This window comes from Nyctereutes procyonoides, unplaced genomic scaffold (assembly GCF_905146905.1).
Source record: "Nyctereutes procyonoides isolate TBG_1078 unplaced genomic scaffold, NYPRO_anot_genome, whole genome shotgun sequence".
NCBI lineage: Eukaryota > Metazoa > Chordata > Mammalia > Carnivora > Canidae > Nyctereutes > Nyctereutes procyonoides.
In genome coordinates this window covers 38,277,752-38,295,090 of record NW_026575125.1, presented here as the reverse complement: position 1 = coordinate 38,295,090, position 17,339 = coordinate 38,277,752, and the positions used below count along the sequence as shown (strand labels likewise).

Here is a 17,339-nt window from a genome sequence, read left to right as displayed (position 1 = left end):
ATTTAGATCTAGAATTCATTTCTAGTTAATTTCTGTTATGGTACAAGTTACGGTTCCGTGTTTATTTTTTCGCATATGGATATCTGGTAGTTACAGTACCATTTATTGAAAAGACTATCCTTTTTCACTGAATTGTCTCTGTACCACTGCTGAAATATACGAATATATACGTAGGTCTATTTCTGGACTTTCTGTTCTATTCTACTGATTGATGTGTATCTTTACACTGATACCACACTGTCTTGGTCACTGTAGCTTTCTAGTAAGTCTTGAAATCAGTAGTGTTAATTCTACAATTTCACTTCTTTTTTTGCCTAGTAGTTTTGGGTGTCTTACATCTTTGCACTTCTATGATAAATTTTAGAATAAGCTTGCAATTCTAAAATCCTGGTAGGTTTTTTTATTGGGATTGTGCTGAATCTACAGATCAATTTGGCATCTTAATAATACTGAGTCTTCTGACGCATGAACACAGTATATATTATCCCATTTATGTAAGGTTTAAATTTATCTCAGCAATGTTTTGTAGTTTTTATTGTATGAGCATTGCACATATTTGACAGATTTCTCCCTATATTCATGTTTCTTAATGATAATGCAAATGGAAATTTTTTATATTTCATTTTCTGATCATTGGTTACTAGAGGCTAAAAATACAATTGTTTTTTGTACATTGATCATTGTATCTTTCAAACTTAAACACATTTATTAGTTTATGGCTTTTTAAAGATTTTATTTGAGAGAGAGCACGAGTAGTGGGAGGGGCAGTAGGAGAGGGAGAAGCAGGCTCCCCGCTGAGCAGGGAGCCCTACTCTGGGCTCCATCAAAGGGCTCAGGATCATGACCTGAGCCAAAGGCAGATGCTTAACTGCCTGAGCCACCCAGATGCCCTAGTCTTGTGGCTTTTTTATAGATATTGTCAGATTTTTTTTACATAGATATCCACATAGATGATTAGAATTTTCATACAGATAGTATTAGTCTATGAATAAAGTTTTACTTCTTCATTTCAAATCTGGATTCTTTTATTTCCTTTATTGCACTGACTAGTACAGTGTTGAATAGAAGTGATGAGGATGGACAGCCCTTTCTTGTTACTGAATTTAGGGAGAAAGCATACCGTCTTTCACCATTAGGTATGATGTTAGCTATAGGGTTTTGGTAGACACTCTTCATCAGGTTTATGAAGCTCCCTTCTATTTCTATTTTGCTGAGAGATTTTATCAAGAATGGGTATTAGATTTTGTCGCATGCTTTCACTGGATCTAATGAGATGATTATATGATTTTTCTTTTAAAAGTTTGGTAATATAGGGGTGCATGGTGGCTTAGATGGTTAAGCGTCTGCCTTTGGCTCAGGTCATGATCTTGGGGTCCTGGGATGGAGCCCCATGCCTGGCTCCCTGCTTAGCAGGGAGCCCGCTTTTTCCTCTCCCTTTGCCCCTCCATCTCCCCCTACTCATGCTCTGGCTCCCCCTATCAAATAAATAAATAAAATCTTTTTTAAAAAGTTTGTTAATATAGTAAATGACATTAATGTTTTTTAAGATTAAATTCTTATAAAATTAACCATCTTTTTTTTAAAGATTTTATTTATTTATTAACGAGAGAGAGAGAGAGAGAGCAGCAGAGGGAGAAACAGGCTCCATGCAAGGAGCCCGACGTGGGACTCGATCCTGGGTCTCCAGGATCAGGCCCTGGGCTGAAGGTGGCGCTAAACTGCTGAGCCACCCGGGCTGCCCCAAAATTAACCATCTTAAGGAAAGAAATCAGTGATGCTTAGCACATTCACAATACTGTACACCCACCACATCTTTTTAGTTCCAAAACATTTCATTACCCCCAAAGGAAACCCTATACTCATTAAACCATCACTTCTGGTTCCAGCCCCTGGGAACCACCAGTCTGTTTTCTGTGTCTGTGAATTTACCTATTCCAAATATTTCATAGAAGTGGAATCATACAGTATGTGACCTATTGTGTCTGACTTCTTTCACTTAGTCCAATGTTTTTGAGGTTCACCCATGTTGCAGCACATATTAGAACTTTGTTCCTTTTCATGGCTGAGTAATAGCCCATTGTATAGATACACCACAATGTGTTTATCCAGTCACCTTTTGTTGGATGCTTGTGTTGTTTCCACCTTTTGGCTATTGTGGATAGAGCTGCCATGAACATACATAGACATGTATTTGTTTGAGTACTAGTTTTTAGTTCTTTTTTTTTTTTTTTTAAAGAGAACACAAAAGTGAGAGGGGCAGAAGGTGAGGGAGAGAATCTCAAGCAGGCTCCACGCCTGGTGTGGAGCCCAATGCAGGGCTCAGTCCTGCAAACCTGAGATTATGACCTGAAGCAAAATCAAGATTCAGGCACTCAACCCACTGAGCCATCTAGGTGCCCCCCATTTTTTGTTCTTTTGTTTATATACCTAGGAGTAGAATTGCTAGGCCATATGGTAATTCTATGTTTAATTTTTTGGAGAACTGACAAACTTTTCCATAGCAGCTGAACCATTTTACATGCCTACCAGCAATGTATTAGGGTTACAATTTTTCTGCATCCCTGGTAACACTTGTTATTTTCCTTTTTTAAAATTATAGCCATGCTAGCTGGTGTGAACTGGTACCTCCTTGTGGATTTTATTTGTATTTCCCTAACGACTAAGACATCTTTTCATGAGCTTGTTGCCATTTTTATGTCTTCTTTAGAGAAATATCTGATCAAATCCTTTGCCCATTTTAAAATTGGAAATGACATTGATTTTTGAACGTTAAACTTTGCATTATGGGAATAAAACTTATTAGGTCATGATGGATTATCTTTCTTATATATTGCTATATTCACTTTGCTAAAGTTTCGTTTGAATTTTTCTTCTGTGTTCATGAGGATGTTTATCTGTAGTTTTCTCATATTTTGGTCTGATTTTGACTTCATGGTAATGCTGGCTCATAGAATGAGTTGGGAATATTCCTTCTTTTTCAATTTTGTAGGTGAGGTTTTGTAGAACTGCTATTATTCCTCCTTCAAATGTTTGATAGATTTAACCAGTGCTGCTTTCAGTTTGCTTTATGGGAAGGTATTCTTTTTTTTAAAGGTTTATTTATTTATTTTAGAGAGAGAGAGAGAGCACACCAGTGTGGGGAGGTGCAGAGGGAGAGAATCTTCAAGTGTACTCCCCGCTGAGTGTGAAGTCTGACTCAGAGCTCAATCCCACAATTCTGACATCATGACCTGAGCTGAAATCAAGAGTCAGATGCTTAACTGACTGAGCCACCTGGGTGCTCCTATGGGCAGGTATTCTTAAACTACAGTCTCAATTTCTTTAGTAGATATAGGACTATTCAGGTTATATATTTCTTTTGTCATGAGCTTTGATAGTTTGTCTTTAAAAGAATTTTCCCATTTCATCTTGTTGAATTTATTGGCTTAAAGTTGCTCATGATATTCAGTTCTTATCCTTTAGCATCTGAAGAAGCTTTAGTGATGTCACCTCTCTCATTCCTGATACTGGTAATTATTCTTTTTTTTTTTTTTTCCTGATTGGTCTGGCTAGAGATTCATCAATTTTATTGATCTTCTTAAAGAAGCAGTTTGTCATTTCATTAATTTTCTCTCGTGTTCCTCTTTATTTTATTGTTTTCTGCTCTGATTATTATTTTTCTTCTACTTACTTTGGGTTTAATGTGCTCTTTTTCTGATTTTTTAGTGTGGAGGCTGAAGTCATTGATTTAAGCCTCTTTTTCTTTTCTAATGTAGGCTTTTAGTACTATAAAATCCTTCTAAATACTGTTTTAATGGCATCACATAAATTTTGATACATTGTTCCATTTTCATTCCATTACTTTCTTATTTCTCTTTGATTTCTTTGATCTACAGGTTATTTGAAAGTGTCTTATTTAGTTTCAAATATTTGGGGATTTTCCAAAGATCTTTCTAACAACCTAATTTAATTCCCCGTGGAGGATATACATGTATGACTTGTATTCTTTTAAATTAATTGAGACTAGTTTTATAGCTCAGAATATGGTCTACCTTGGTAAATGTATCATGTGCACTTGGAAATAATGTGTATTCTACACTTCTTTGGTGGAATATTCTATAAATGCAATTAGGTCAAGTTGTTAAAATCTATATCCTTACTGATTTTCTATCTACTGGTTATGAAAACTATTAAGAGAAAGATACTGAAATTTCTGCCTATAATTGTGAATTTGTTTATTTTTCCTTACAGTTCTATCAGTTCTTGCTTCATGTATTCCAAAATTGTAGCTATATAAGCATTTAGGACTGTTAAGTCCCCTTGATGAATTGACTCCTTTATCATTATGAAGTGGATTTCCTTATCCCTGGTAATATTCTTTGCTCTGAAATCTACATGGTCTGATAATAAAACCATTCCAACTTTCTTTTCATTTGGTGTTACTTACCATGGTGTATTTTATTCTTTTATAATTTTTACCCTATATGTGTTTTAATACTCAAAGTATCTTTCTTACAGGCAACATTTAGTTAGGTCTTTTTTAAATCCAACTTGACAGTTACTTCCTTCTAATTGATGTATTTAGATTACTTATATTTAATGTAGTTATTGATAAGATCAAATTTAAATCAGTTGTCTTTCCATTTGTTTTCTATTTGTCTATTTTTTCTGTTTCCATTTTCTTATTTTGGATTAATAAAAAAAGTTTGATTCCATTTTATCTCATTTGTTGGGTTAGTAGCCATTGTCAAGGAGGAAAAATGTTTCTTTTATCCTCTTCTGTTTAAGACTTGGAGGCCTACAAATTAAAATGAAAATTTAAAAAAGATTAGTAAGAGAAAAAAACAGATTTAATTATACCTTCACACAAAGAAATGTGACTCAAGTTGTTGGTTAGAATTTTGGGCTCATTTACCATCTTAATTGTGGATGGGGAGGGGCACAGGGGCACTTTTGGGACAACAAATGACTTCTTAGAAGTAGGGGTGAGGAGAAAGAGAACGTGAAGAAAAACAAATGACTTTTTGGAAAGATAAATAGGCCCTTAGGAGAATAGATAGGAGATATGATAGTTTTGTTATAATCTCTGCGTGGGTGTGGTACTGACTTCACTCCAAAAAGAAAAGATTAGAGTTGTTCCTGGGAGGGGATTTATAACAATTGAGTTCTTTTGGAAGGTTTTGTTTTTAGGCAAATAAGGGATTTCAGGATCTCAAATGCCCTCAACTCAAAGGAATTTTTTATGCTACAATGGCTTATTCTGGACTACTTTACTATAACTCAAATTTATTTTATTGGTTGGTTTAGGGTTTACAGTATACACTTACAACTTGGTACAGTCTACCTACCAGTGATGGTATAATACATATCATACCATATTGGATGGTATAAAAATCTTAAAATAGTATACTTATATTTCTCCCCAACTAAGCTTTGAGCTATCATTATATACTTTACTTTTTACATATGTTATAAACTCTGTACCCTATTGCTATTTTTAACAATTATCTTTTAAAGAGATTTAAATAACAAGAAAAAACCCATATATTTATACATACAGTTACCCCATGCTTTTCATTCTCTTGTGCAGATTCTTATTTCCATCTGGTATCATTTTTCTTCTGCCTGAAAGACTTCCTTTCACAGTTCTAGTGTGTGGGTCAGCTAGTGATGAATTATTTTGCTTTTGAAAAAAAAGTCTCAGAATGACTTTTTTTGGCCTTCATTTTTGAAAGATATTTTCACAGGGTATAAATGCCTAAGTTGAAAGTTTTTTCTTGCTGTATTTTAAATGCATTACTTCCCTCACTTCTGTATTACTTTGTTCCACGTGAGAAATCTGTCAACTTAATTTTTTTCCCTTTTCATGTAATATATCTTTTTTTTAACTAATTTTAACGTTTTTTATTTACCACTGGTTTTAAGAAATTTGTTTATGATGAGACTTGGGTTAGTTCTATTGTGCTTATAAGTTCATTGAACTTCTTGGATCTGTAGACTTACATAGTTTCCATACAGTTTCAAAAATATTTTACCATGTTTTCTTCAAATGTTATTTTGGTTCCCATCTCTCTCTCTCTTCTCCATTGGCAGCTCTCATTACATGTGTATTAGGCTTTATAAGTTGTCCCACAGCTCACTGATGGCTCTGTTCATCTTTTTAATGTGTTCTTCCCCTGTATGGTTCATTTTGGATACTCTCTTTCCAAAAATATTTTTTTGTGATATCTAATCTGCCATTAATCATATCCATTATATCTTTTATCTCATGTATTGTAGATGATGTTGGATTTGGGTCTTTTTAGATCTTCCATGTCTCTCCTTAACATGTTAATTTTTTTCCTCTAGCTTCCTATACTTAAGGAATATAGTTATAATAATGGTTTTAATGTACTTGTCTACTAATTCAATCATCTATGCAATTTCTGTGTCAGTTTCAGTAGATCGAGTTTTCTTACCATTATGGGTAATATCTTCTTGCTTGCTAAGTTTTTATTAGATACCAAACATTTTGGCTTTCAACTTGTGGGTGCTGAATATATTTGTGTTCTTTTTTTTTTATCTCTCAATGATTTTAATGCTCAGTTTTGATAAAATAAGTTTCCATCCAGTTCTTTTATATAGAGCAAAATGTACTAGCTTCAAAACATATGCATTCTTCAGCTTTCTTGTATACTTTCTTGCCTATCTTTCAAAACTGAACACTGAGTATTTTTAACATAGGTAATGTGATGTTATATGTACGTTTTAATTGCACATTTTAAGAATAATGTAAGTCCATACTTTGGTAACTCCAGTAATGTATTTATAAAATGAAAATCTTTCTATCAAAGTAGACTTTCCACTGGGAAAAAATAAATAAAGCAGGCAAATGGATCTACACAAAGTAAAAATTAACTTTGGTAGATTTCAATGCAGGACAGTCCATAACAAGCCCATTTGCCCTTATTCCCCCAGAGCCACTACATCTTCTGAGTTAAGATTTTAAAAATATTTTTCATTGAGATTATGTTGACATTTGTTTCTCATTCCACATCATCTTCAGCCAAGCTCTGAGCACTTACGATTTCCCTAATTGTTGGAAGCTTGGTCAGAAGCATCTGGAACATTGGTGGTGGAAGTTTGCTGTAACATTTGCAATAAGTGATGTGGCTGTCCACACACAGCAACTGCATTTGTCAGATGATCTACACCCTTCTCATATTCACCTTGAGCTAGCAACTTTTCAAGGAAGAATTTCTGAACAGCTTTGGCATCTTTAAGGTCAGGTAACTTGGAAAGTCCAGCTCTCTCCTTAGTAAGCTTTTGTTTCTTTCTTTGTTCTCAAAGCCTGTTCTTAAGCTGGGGCCACTCCATCTCTGGTGGTGGAAGTAAATACAGTACCCGATGAAAAGAGCCCTGCAGGGATGCCTGGGTGGCTCAGTCATTGAGTGCCACCCTTCAGCCCAGGGCATGATCCTGGAGTCCTGGGATCCAGTCCCACATTGGGCTCCCTGCATGGAGCCTGCTTCTCCCTCTGCCTGTGTCTCTGCCTCTCTCTGTGTCTCTCATGAATAAATAAATAAAATATTTTTTAAAAAGAGCTTAAAAAACAAAAAGAAAACCTGTAGACATGTGCAGCAATGGTGCTGTTCTGGCCCAGCACCTTCTCTTGACTGAGAAGCAGGAGTGAGCTCAGTGGCATCAGGATCCACGTGAAGGAGCGGTAGGCTGCAAACCCTCAGAACAGGCCCCACTGTTCCCACCTGATGCTTGCCATGAGAGATGCAGAAAGATCTATATTTGTGATCTTATAAACAGTCTTGAGCTTTGTTCTGAGGTTGATTAAGTTATTGAGAAATGTTTTTATCTTTTCAAGTCATTCCTTTAAGCTTTGTTAGGAAAAAAGCAACCTTTGGTTTAGGGCTAACTTTTTCACAGTACTGAGGCAAAAACACTTCTGAGTACTCTACCCAATTCCCCATCATTAATGAAGTTTTTCTACCCTGACTGGTGGGAATAAGAATGTGGTAGGTGGAATTCTAAGATGCCTCCTAATAACCCACACTTTCATATGATCCTCTCTTCCATGAGTGTAGTCCCTCCCAGAATTAAGTTATATTATACTGCATAATTGATGTCAAGACAGGCTGATTACTCTGGGTGAGTCTCACCTAATCAGATGAGCCCTTAAAAAGGACTGAGTTTTTCCTCCTGACAAAAGAAATTTGATGTACAGGAGGGACTGAATATGAAGGAAATTCTCCCTTGCTGGTTTTGAAAATGGACAGGGCCACATGGTAATGACCTGAAATTAACCTCTAGGATGAGAGCAGCCCCTACTGACAGTGAAAAAAGGATATCTCAGTCCTAACAACTGCAAGGATCTAAATTCTGGCAACAACAAATGAATTTGGAAGTGGATTGCAGCCCCAGAGCCTCCGGAAAGAAAGCCAGCCCATTCCAACGTTCTAGCATCAGCTTGTGAGACCTTGAGCAGAGGACCCAGGTAGCCTACATTCAAACTTCAGAGTTCAAGAACTGTGAACTTGTAAATGGGTATCCTTTTAAGCCTCTAAGTATATGGAAATCTGTTACGCAGCAGTTGAAAGAATATAAGGAACAATTCTTGGCCTGTGTGACCTCTGAGAATGTGTTTCATGTTACTCTTTTGGTTTATTCCTTTCCTGGCCTCAAATGTTTCTCCGTGTGCATATGCTGGTCAATACTTGGTGGAAGACTGAAGTGGGATCTTCTGCATATCTTTGGAGTTCTATTTTGTGTTTTCTCCTTTCTAATACTCTGTCTTGAGGACTCTAGTCTCCTTGACCTCTCTGAACTCCAAGCTTAGTCTACTTAATTCAGGCAGGCTGCTAGGTTCTGCCTGAGATCCTTCTTGCACTTTTGAAATTTTCTCCAGGCTTAAACTGGGAAATAATAGAATTTGTCTCGTTTGTTGTTGTTCAATTTTAGCTAGGCTCCAGGCTTAACGTGGGGCTTGAACTCGTGACCCTGAGATCAAGAGTCTCATGCCCTGCTAACAGAGCCAGCCAGGTGCTCGGTCTCATTTGTTTTCTGTCTCTCAGAGGTCACTGCCCTTTGTTGGTTGATGTCTAGTGTCTTAAAAACTATTGTTTCATATATTTCATCTGTTTTATTTTGTTGTTTCAAGACAAAAGTAGAAAATGTCACTTTTTAGTAGTGTTGCATATAATATATATATATATACACATATATTTTTTTAGTTAGTAGTGTTCTAATTTTTATTTTTATTTTATTTTAATTTAATTTATTTATGATAGAGAGAGAGAGAGAGAGAGAGAGAGAGAGAGAGAGAGAGGCAGAGACACAGGCAGAGGGAGAAGCAGGTTTCATGCACCGGGAGCCTGACGTGGGATTCGATCCTGGGTCTCCAGGATCGCGCCCTGGGCCAAAGGCAGGCGCTAAACCTCTGCGCCACCCAGGGATCCCTAATTGGTATTTTTAAAATAAGCATCCTGGGAGGCCTGGGTGGCTCAGTGGTTGAGCATCTGCCTTCGGCTCAGGGCATGATCCCAGGGTACTGGGATCCAGTCCCACATCGGGCTCCCTGCAGGGAGCTGGCTTCTCCCTCTGCCTATGTCTCTGCCTTTCTGTATTTCATGAATAAATAGATAAATTCTTTAAAAAATAAAAATAAAAGAAGCATCCTGCTTAATATTTTTCTCTTTGGTTCCACATACATTGTACTTCTTGCTATTTTTCAGTGTTTGCCATGATGCCTTACATATGTTAAGCACTCAATAAATGCTTGACTTGGTTTTTAAATTTGACTTTTAAAAACTTAACCACTGATTTGCAGTAACCTTTCAGAGGTATTGTGGATAATATTACTTGATTTCACATTAGTTATCACAAGTATCATTGCATAACTACACCAAAACTGGTTATTATAATATATTGATATATACATGTAAATATATGCTCTACTGTCTTAGTCTGGCTTCCCCTAAGAGCAGATTCTAAGATTAAGGCTTGTGGGTAAGTAATTTATTTAGAAATACGATTTCAGAAAGCAGATGTGCATAAGAAGGAAATAGAAAAAGAAGAAAAGAACCAATCTAAGTACAAGTAAAGTTGACCACCATTGTAGAAAATTAGTGTCTAATGCAACTGGCATCTTTTGAAAAATGTGAAAAAAATGAACTGTTCAGGGATCAAAGGGGAAATCATTTATCTATTGTCACCTGTTCTCCAGTGGTCAAGAGTGGGCCTATGTGTATTAAACTCTCATATTTTCTAGTTGTCCATGTGTGAATGCAGAGGGAGTTCCTACTGATAGAGTCAGAAAAGCATCAGGGAAGGAAATAGAACATGTATGACACTAGCCATGGAGAGACAGTCTCCAGTTGCATCTGTGCAAAGCCAGCCCAAGTCTGAACACAACTGGTCATTGCAGCAGTGGCAGGAGTAAGCCGAGAAGCCAAGAGGTTTTTGGAATGGTATGGAGGGCTTGTCTAATACACATAAAATTCTGCAAGTTACTTAATGATATAATTTATTACTGGTTTCTAACAGTCTGAAATTGATATCCACACAATTTTGAGTAGCCTCAAGCTATAAAAACATTAAGAACCCCAAGAGGTAATAAGGAGCCACTGAAAATAATGCACCCGAATCAGCAATAATATTCTTGGAATAATATTTTTTCGAGCTCTATTGAATATATAATTGACATATAACATTGTGGAAATTGAAAGTGTTAATTTGATACATTTATATATTGTACCACTATAGCATTAGCTAACACCTCCATCATATCACATAATTACCATTTCTTTTTTATAGTTAGAACTTTTAAGATCTACTCTCCTGGCAACTTTCATGTATATAATATGCTATTGTTAACTATAATCACCATGCTGTACTTGAGATCCTTAGAACTTATTCATCTTATAACTGTAAGTTTTGTCCTTTGACCAACATCTCCCCATTTCTCCCACCCCCTCTCCCCTCATAACCACTACTCTCTGCTTCTATGAGTTCATCTTTTTAAAAATTCCACGTATAAATGAGATCATATAGTATTTGTCTTTCTCTCTTTGACTCATTTCACCTAGGATAATGCCCTCAAGGTTTATCCGTATTGTCACAAATGGCAGGATTCTTTCTCATAGCAAGTGATATTACATATATATATGTACATATATATTTGTGTGTGTGTGTGTGTCTGTGTGTGTGTGTGTGTGTATCTCCATCCATTGATGGACACTAAGGTTATTTCTGCATCTTGGCTATTGTGAATAATGCCGTATGTTGTGAATGATACTGTGAATGATGCTGTAATGAACATGAACATGCAGATATCTTTGAGATCTTGCTTTCATTTTAGAGTAATAATTTTTAAAATCATTACTGTTAGAGTTCTGTTTCTGGCCAAAATAAGTAACAGGGTCCAGATTTAACTTCCTGCCTAAAACAACTAAAAAAAGGCAAAATACACAAAACAATGTTTTTCGAGACACTGGATTTTAGGCAATGCAGTGACCCCCACCATTGTCTCACATTATTACCTTGAGAGAGTTTCGGGCCTATGGCCCAGGAAGAGGGAAACCAAGTAGAATATGGGAGACTTCCAGACTAGAGGAGATGGGGATGGGAGTCCAGAAATACCAACGGAGCTGGAGTTTACATGACGGAATATTTGAGAGAAGAGAACTCTGCAGGTTTGGAACTTCAAAGATCCTCAAATTGCCCCTTGAGTATTCAACTGAGAACTGAGCAGTGCATATGTACAAGGAAACTATCCAAAGTTGGGGAAAGAACCATTTGAAAGGATTAGAGGAAACCGTACCTAGGGTTCACACAGAGCTGGTAACAGTACCTGTGCTCGATAAACCTGACTGCAGCGTCTCACAATTCATGGAGTGTTGTTTTCAGAAGGTCTTGCCTCAGTAATGAGGAATAATTAACTCTAGATTAAACATGCTTCTGATTTCCCCTAACAAATTTTATAAGCAAGACCTAAAAGAATCAAACTTTTTCCAAATAATTTAGCTATGTCCCAGGAAAAAAAGTTTAAGAGTATTTATAAGAGTACATAAATATCCAGCACCCATAAAGCTAATGTTTACCAGGTCTTGCATCCAATACTTTAAAGATATTGGTCCTTTATGATCTTGCTTGCATTATTTCTGATGAAAAATCTGCTGAAATACTTCTTGTTCCTCTGTGCAAAATGTGACATTTTTTCTGTGGCTTCTTTTAATATTTTCACTCTATGTCTGGTTTTGAGACATTTATGGTGTTTGGTATAGTTTTCTTCATATTGTGTACAGGGTTGGTTTTTTTTTTTTTTAGAGTCTTCCATCCATATGTTGTTTACTTAAAACTTGCAATTCTTTAGGCCATTATTTCCTTATCTTTCTTCTGCCTTTGCTTCTATAATTACACATTAGAGTGCTTTAAATTGTCCCGTCTCACCAATGTCCCATTAACTTTTTTCCCAATCTTTTTATTCTCTGTATTTCGTTTCAGATAAATTCTATTGCTCTCTTCAAGTTCACTAATCTTTTCTTCCACAAGGTGTAATTTGTCATTAATCCCATATATTACATTTTTCTTCTCACCTCACACATGATAGTTTTTATCAGTAGAAGTTTCAGTTTCATCCTCCATGTCTCTCAACTTCTTGATCATATGGAAAATAATTCTAATAGCTTTTTGATTGTCCTTGTCTGCTAATTATAACGTGTGTTGGTCTGAATCAGTTTCTATTAATTTCTTTGTTTCTTCACTGTGAATCAATGTTTCCTTTTCTTTGGATGCCTGCTAATTTTTTATTGGATGCAAGACCTTGTGAATTTTAACTTTATGGATGCTGGGTATTTGTGTATTCTTATAAATATTCTTTAGCTTTTGCTCAAAAAAGTACTTATACACAAATGTGTATAGCAGCATTATTCACAATAGCGAAAACCTGAAAACAGCCCAAATATCCATTAACAGATGAATGGATAAACAAATTGTAGTATGAATATATAGTAGGATATTATTTGACCATAAAAAGGAATGAAGTACAGGTACCTGCTACAAAGTGGGTGAACCTTGAAAATATTATGCTAAGTAAAGAACGCAAAGACAAAAGGTCATATGTTGTAGGATGCCATTTATACGAAATATCTAGAACAGATAAATCTATGGAGACAGTAGAGTGGGCTGGAGGGAGGGAGGCATGAGGAGTAGTTGCTTAGTGGATACAGGGTTTTTTTCTGGGATGATGAAAATATTCCAGAACTAGGTAGAGGTGGTTGGGTAAACAATGTGAATGTGCTAAATGCTACTGAATTTTGCACTTTAAAATTATTAATATTATGTGAATTTCACCTCAATAAAAATATATCACTTGATCATGGACGAGAAACCAATGGATTAAAAGTATGAATTCTCCTAAATTGATATACAGATATAATGCAATTTCTATCAAAATTTCAGTAAGCATTTTTGTAGATACAGACAATATTATTCTAAAGTTTATATGGAAATGGAAAGGAACTAGAATAACTATAACAATTTTGAGAAAGAATGAAGTGGGAAGAGTCTATGTGATTTAAATATTTAGTACATAGCTACAATCATCAAGAATGTTTGGCATTGGTGGGAGAATAGACACATAGATCAATGGAAGAGAATAGGGAATCCCGAAATAGACCCATATATTTGTAACCAACTGATCTTTGGACAAAGGTACTAAAGCAACCAAGTGGAGGAACGATAGACTTTTAGCAAATGGTGCTGAAATAATTGAACATCCATATGCAAAAGACAAAAGCAAAGAAACCAAAAAAAATGAAAAAAAAAGCTTTGACTTCATCCTCACACTTTATACTAATATCACTTCATAATAGACCATAGACTTAAGTGTAAAATGTAAAGTGATAAAACTTTTAGGGAAAAAAAACAAACAGGATAAGATATTCAGGATAAGGAGTAAGTGAAGAGTTCTTCAGCTTGATATCAAAAGTGTAATCCATTAAAAAAATAAATTGGACTTCATCAAATTTAAACATTTGTGCTGCAAAAGACTCTGTTGAGAGGATGGAAAGACAAGCTACAGACCAAGAGAAAATCTTTGCAAACTATGTAACACTGTACTAGTATCTAGAGGGGCACCTGGGTGGCTCACTTAAGCATCCAACTCTTGGTTTTGGCTCAGGTCATGATATCAGGGTCATGGGATTGAAGTCCTGCATCAGGCTCCGTGCTGATCATGGAGGCTGCTTGGGATTCTCTCCCCCAGCCCTCTAAAGTAAATAAATAAATCTTTAAGAGAAAGTACTGATATCTAGAATATATAAAGAAATCATAACAGTAGACAAACTATCCACAACAAAATGGACAAGATACATGAACAGAGATTTCACTAGTGAGGATATGGAGATGAAATATCAGTACATGAAAAGACATTTGACATCATTTAGCCATTGAGGAAATGCAAAGTCACAGTGCACTATCACTACACATCAGAGTGTCTAGAAAGAGTGACAACAAATCTTGGCTGGATGTGGAGAAGCTGGATCACTCATACATTGCTGGAGGAATATAAAATGGTTTGGCCACTCTACTCTGTAAAACAGCTTGGCAGTTTCTTAAAATCTGAGCATATAGCTACAATACAACAGAAATTTCACTCCTGGGCATTTATTCCAGAGAAATGAAGACATATTAGCACAAAAACCAAAAACAGTCTCTCAAATAAATAAATCTTAAAAAGTGGGTTGGGGGAGCTTTTTGTGGCTTGGTTGAGTGTCTGACTCTTGGTTTTGGCTCGGGTCAGGATCTCAGGGTTGCCCCACATTGAGTTCCATGCTTGGCAGCGAGTCTGCTAGAGATTTGATCTCTCTCCCTCTGCCCCTCCCTGCACACTCTTCTGTCTCTCTCTCTCAAATCTTTTTTTAAAAAATCCTACATATGGATATTTATAGCAGCTTCCTTCATAATAGTCTCAAACTGGAAACAACCTATTGTCCTTTGATGAGCTAATTGTTAAACTATAATACCTCAGTACTGTGGAATACTACCCAGCAATAAAAATAAACTATTGACATATGCAACAACTTGGACTTGTGTAGAGATATAATTATATTGTGTGAAAAAAACCAGTCCCAGAAGCCAGACCATATTATTCTGTTTATATAACATTCTTGAAATGAAAAATATTACAGAAATGAACAGATCGGAGGTTGCCAGGGGGTAAAGGGGGGAGTGGGAAGGGTGAAAAGAGGAGAAATGGGTATGGCTACAGAAGGGCACAATGAGAAATCCTTGCGATGGTGAAAATGTTCTGTATCTTGATTTTATCAATGTCAATATCCTGGTTGTGACACAGTACTGTAGTTTTTAGGACGTTATCATCAGTGGAACTGGGTAAGGGATACAGGGGATTTCTCTATATTATTTCTTACAAATGCATCTGAATCTACTATTATATAAAAATTAAAGGTTTAACTTGAAAGCTTGGGTTTTTTTTTTTAAGATTTATTTGAGAGAGACAGAGACAGTGGGAGGAGGGGCAAAGGGAGAGAGGGAATCTCAAGCTGACTCCGTGCTCAGCAAAGAAAAAGATATTGAAAGGAAAAGAAACTACGTATCAATGTTCCTCATAAATATAGATGTAAAATTTCTTTTTTTAAAAAAAGATTTTATTTATTCGTGAGAGACACAGAGAGAGAGAGGCAGAGAGACATGAACAGAGGGAGAAGCAGACTCTTTGTGGGGATCCCAATGCAGGACTTGATCCCAGGACCCCGGGATCATGACCTGAGCCAAAGGTAGACGCTCAACCATTGAGCCACCCAGGCGTCCCTAGTTGTAAAATTTCTTAACAATTTTTGGAAAATTAAATCCAATAATCTATACAAATAATACATCATGACCAAGTAAGATTTAGCTCAAGAGTGTAAAGTTTAATACTCACAAATTGTTAATACGCTGAAAAAGAAAAATCAGGGATACCTGGGTGGCTCAGCGGTTGAGCGTCTGCCTTCGGGTCAGGACGTGATCCTGGGATCCAGAATTGAGTCCGGAGTTGGGCTCCTTGCTTCTCTCTCTGCCTGTCTCTCTGCCTCTCTCTCTCTGTGTGTACCTCATGAATAAATAAATAAAATCTTTAAAAGAAATCAGATGATCATTTCAATGGATTTAGAAAAAAAAATCTGACAAAATGTAACATCTCCTCCTGATTTAAAACTCCTAGCAAAGTAGGAATAGAAGGGGACTTCTTCAACATAATAAAAAGTACCTACAAAAAATCTACAACTAATATCATACTTAAAGTTGAAAAACTGAATGCATTTCCTCTAACATCAGGAAAAGACTAGAATGTTCACCCTCACTGTTACAAGATTTCTTTTCCTTTGGTGCCCGTGGTTCGTGGTCACACTGCTTCAAAGAATGAAGAGGTAGACCAGACAAAGAGTAGTGGGCAGCAAAACTCCCGAAGAGAGCGGGGACCCAAGAGGGTTGCCACTGGAATTTTTAAGTGTAGGGTTCTTATGGGCCTGTTGGGCTGTTTTAATCCCATTAACCCTCGCTGCACCTGTCATGTAATCAGGTATTTGTCATCTACCTATCATGTGGGAAAGCGTGGCATAAAATCCTTTTAAGGGTGGTATCCTTATAGCGCAGGGGGGCCCCTTGTCCCTGCCTGCTTTTCTTCCACTTATCCTTCAGTATCACCATTTCTGTTCAACGTTGTACTGCAAGCTATACAGGTGACAGGTAAGCACATGAATGGTTTAGGAAAGTAAAAATTAAAACTATAACAAGGGGGCGCCTGGGTGGCTCAGGTCATGATTTTGGTCATGGTCTTGGGCTCTCTGCCCAGTGGGGAGTCTGCTTCTCTCTGTCCCTCTGTGCTCTCTCTCTCTCTTAAATAAGATGTTTAAAAACATTTTTAAAAATATAAAACCAGAATGGTATCTATATATACCTAATAGAACATCTAAAATTATATCACGGCAAGTATTAGCAAGACTGTGAAACAACGGGAACGCTGCTTGTGCGAATGTAAACTGGTGTGATCACTTTGGAAAATAGTTTGGTAATTTCTTAAAAAGTTAAACATGCATCCTCACAGCCATGCTGTTCATAGGTATTTATCCAAGAGAAATGAAGGCATATGTCCATACTAGGGCTTGCACGCAAACATCATAGCAGCTTTATTTATAGGAGGCCCAAACTGGAAACAATCCAAATTTCAATCCACAGGTAAATGAATATATAAATGTCGTATATCCAAAAAGAATGCACTATTTTTTTAGCTTTATTGAGGTATGATTGAGAAATAAATTGTAAGATATTTAAGGATTGTATTTATTTTAGAGAGAGAGCATGCCAGCGTG

At 36.4% G+C, this 17,339-nt stretch overlaps 1 pseudogene; it reads right to left on the bottom strand.

Annotated features, from left to right (window-relative positions):
- Nucleotides 1–7,004: 7,004 nt before the first annotated feature.
- LOC129517893 (mitochondrial import receptor subunit TOM20 homolog) lies at nt 7,005–7,663 on the bottom strand (annotated as a pseudogene).
- Nucleotides 7,664–17,339: the final 9,676 nt, after the last annotated feature.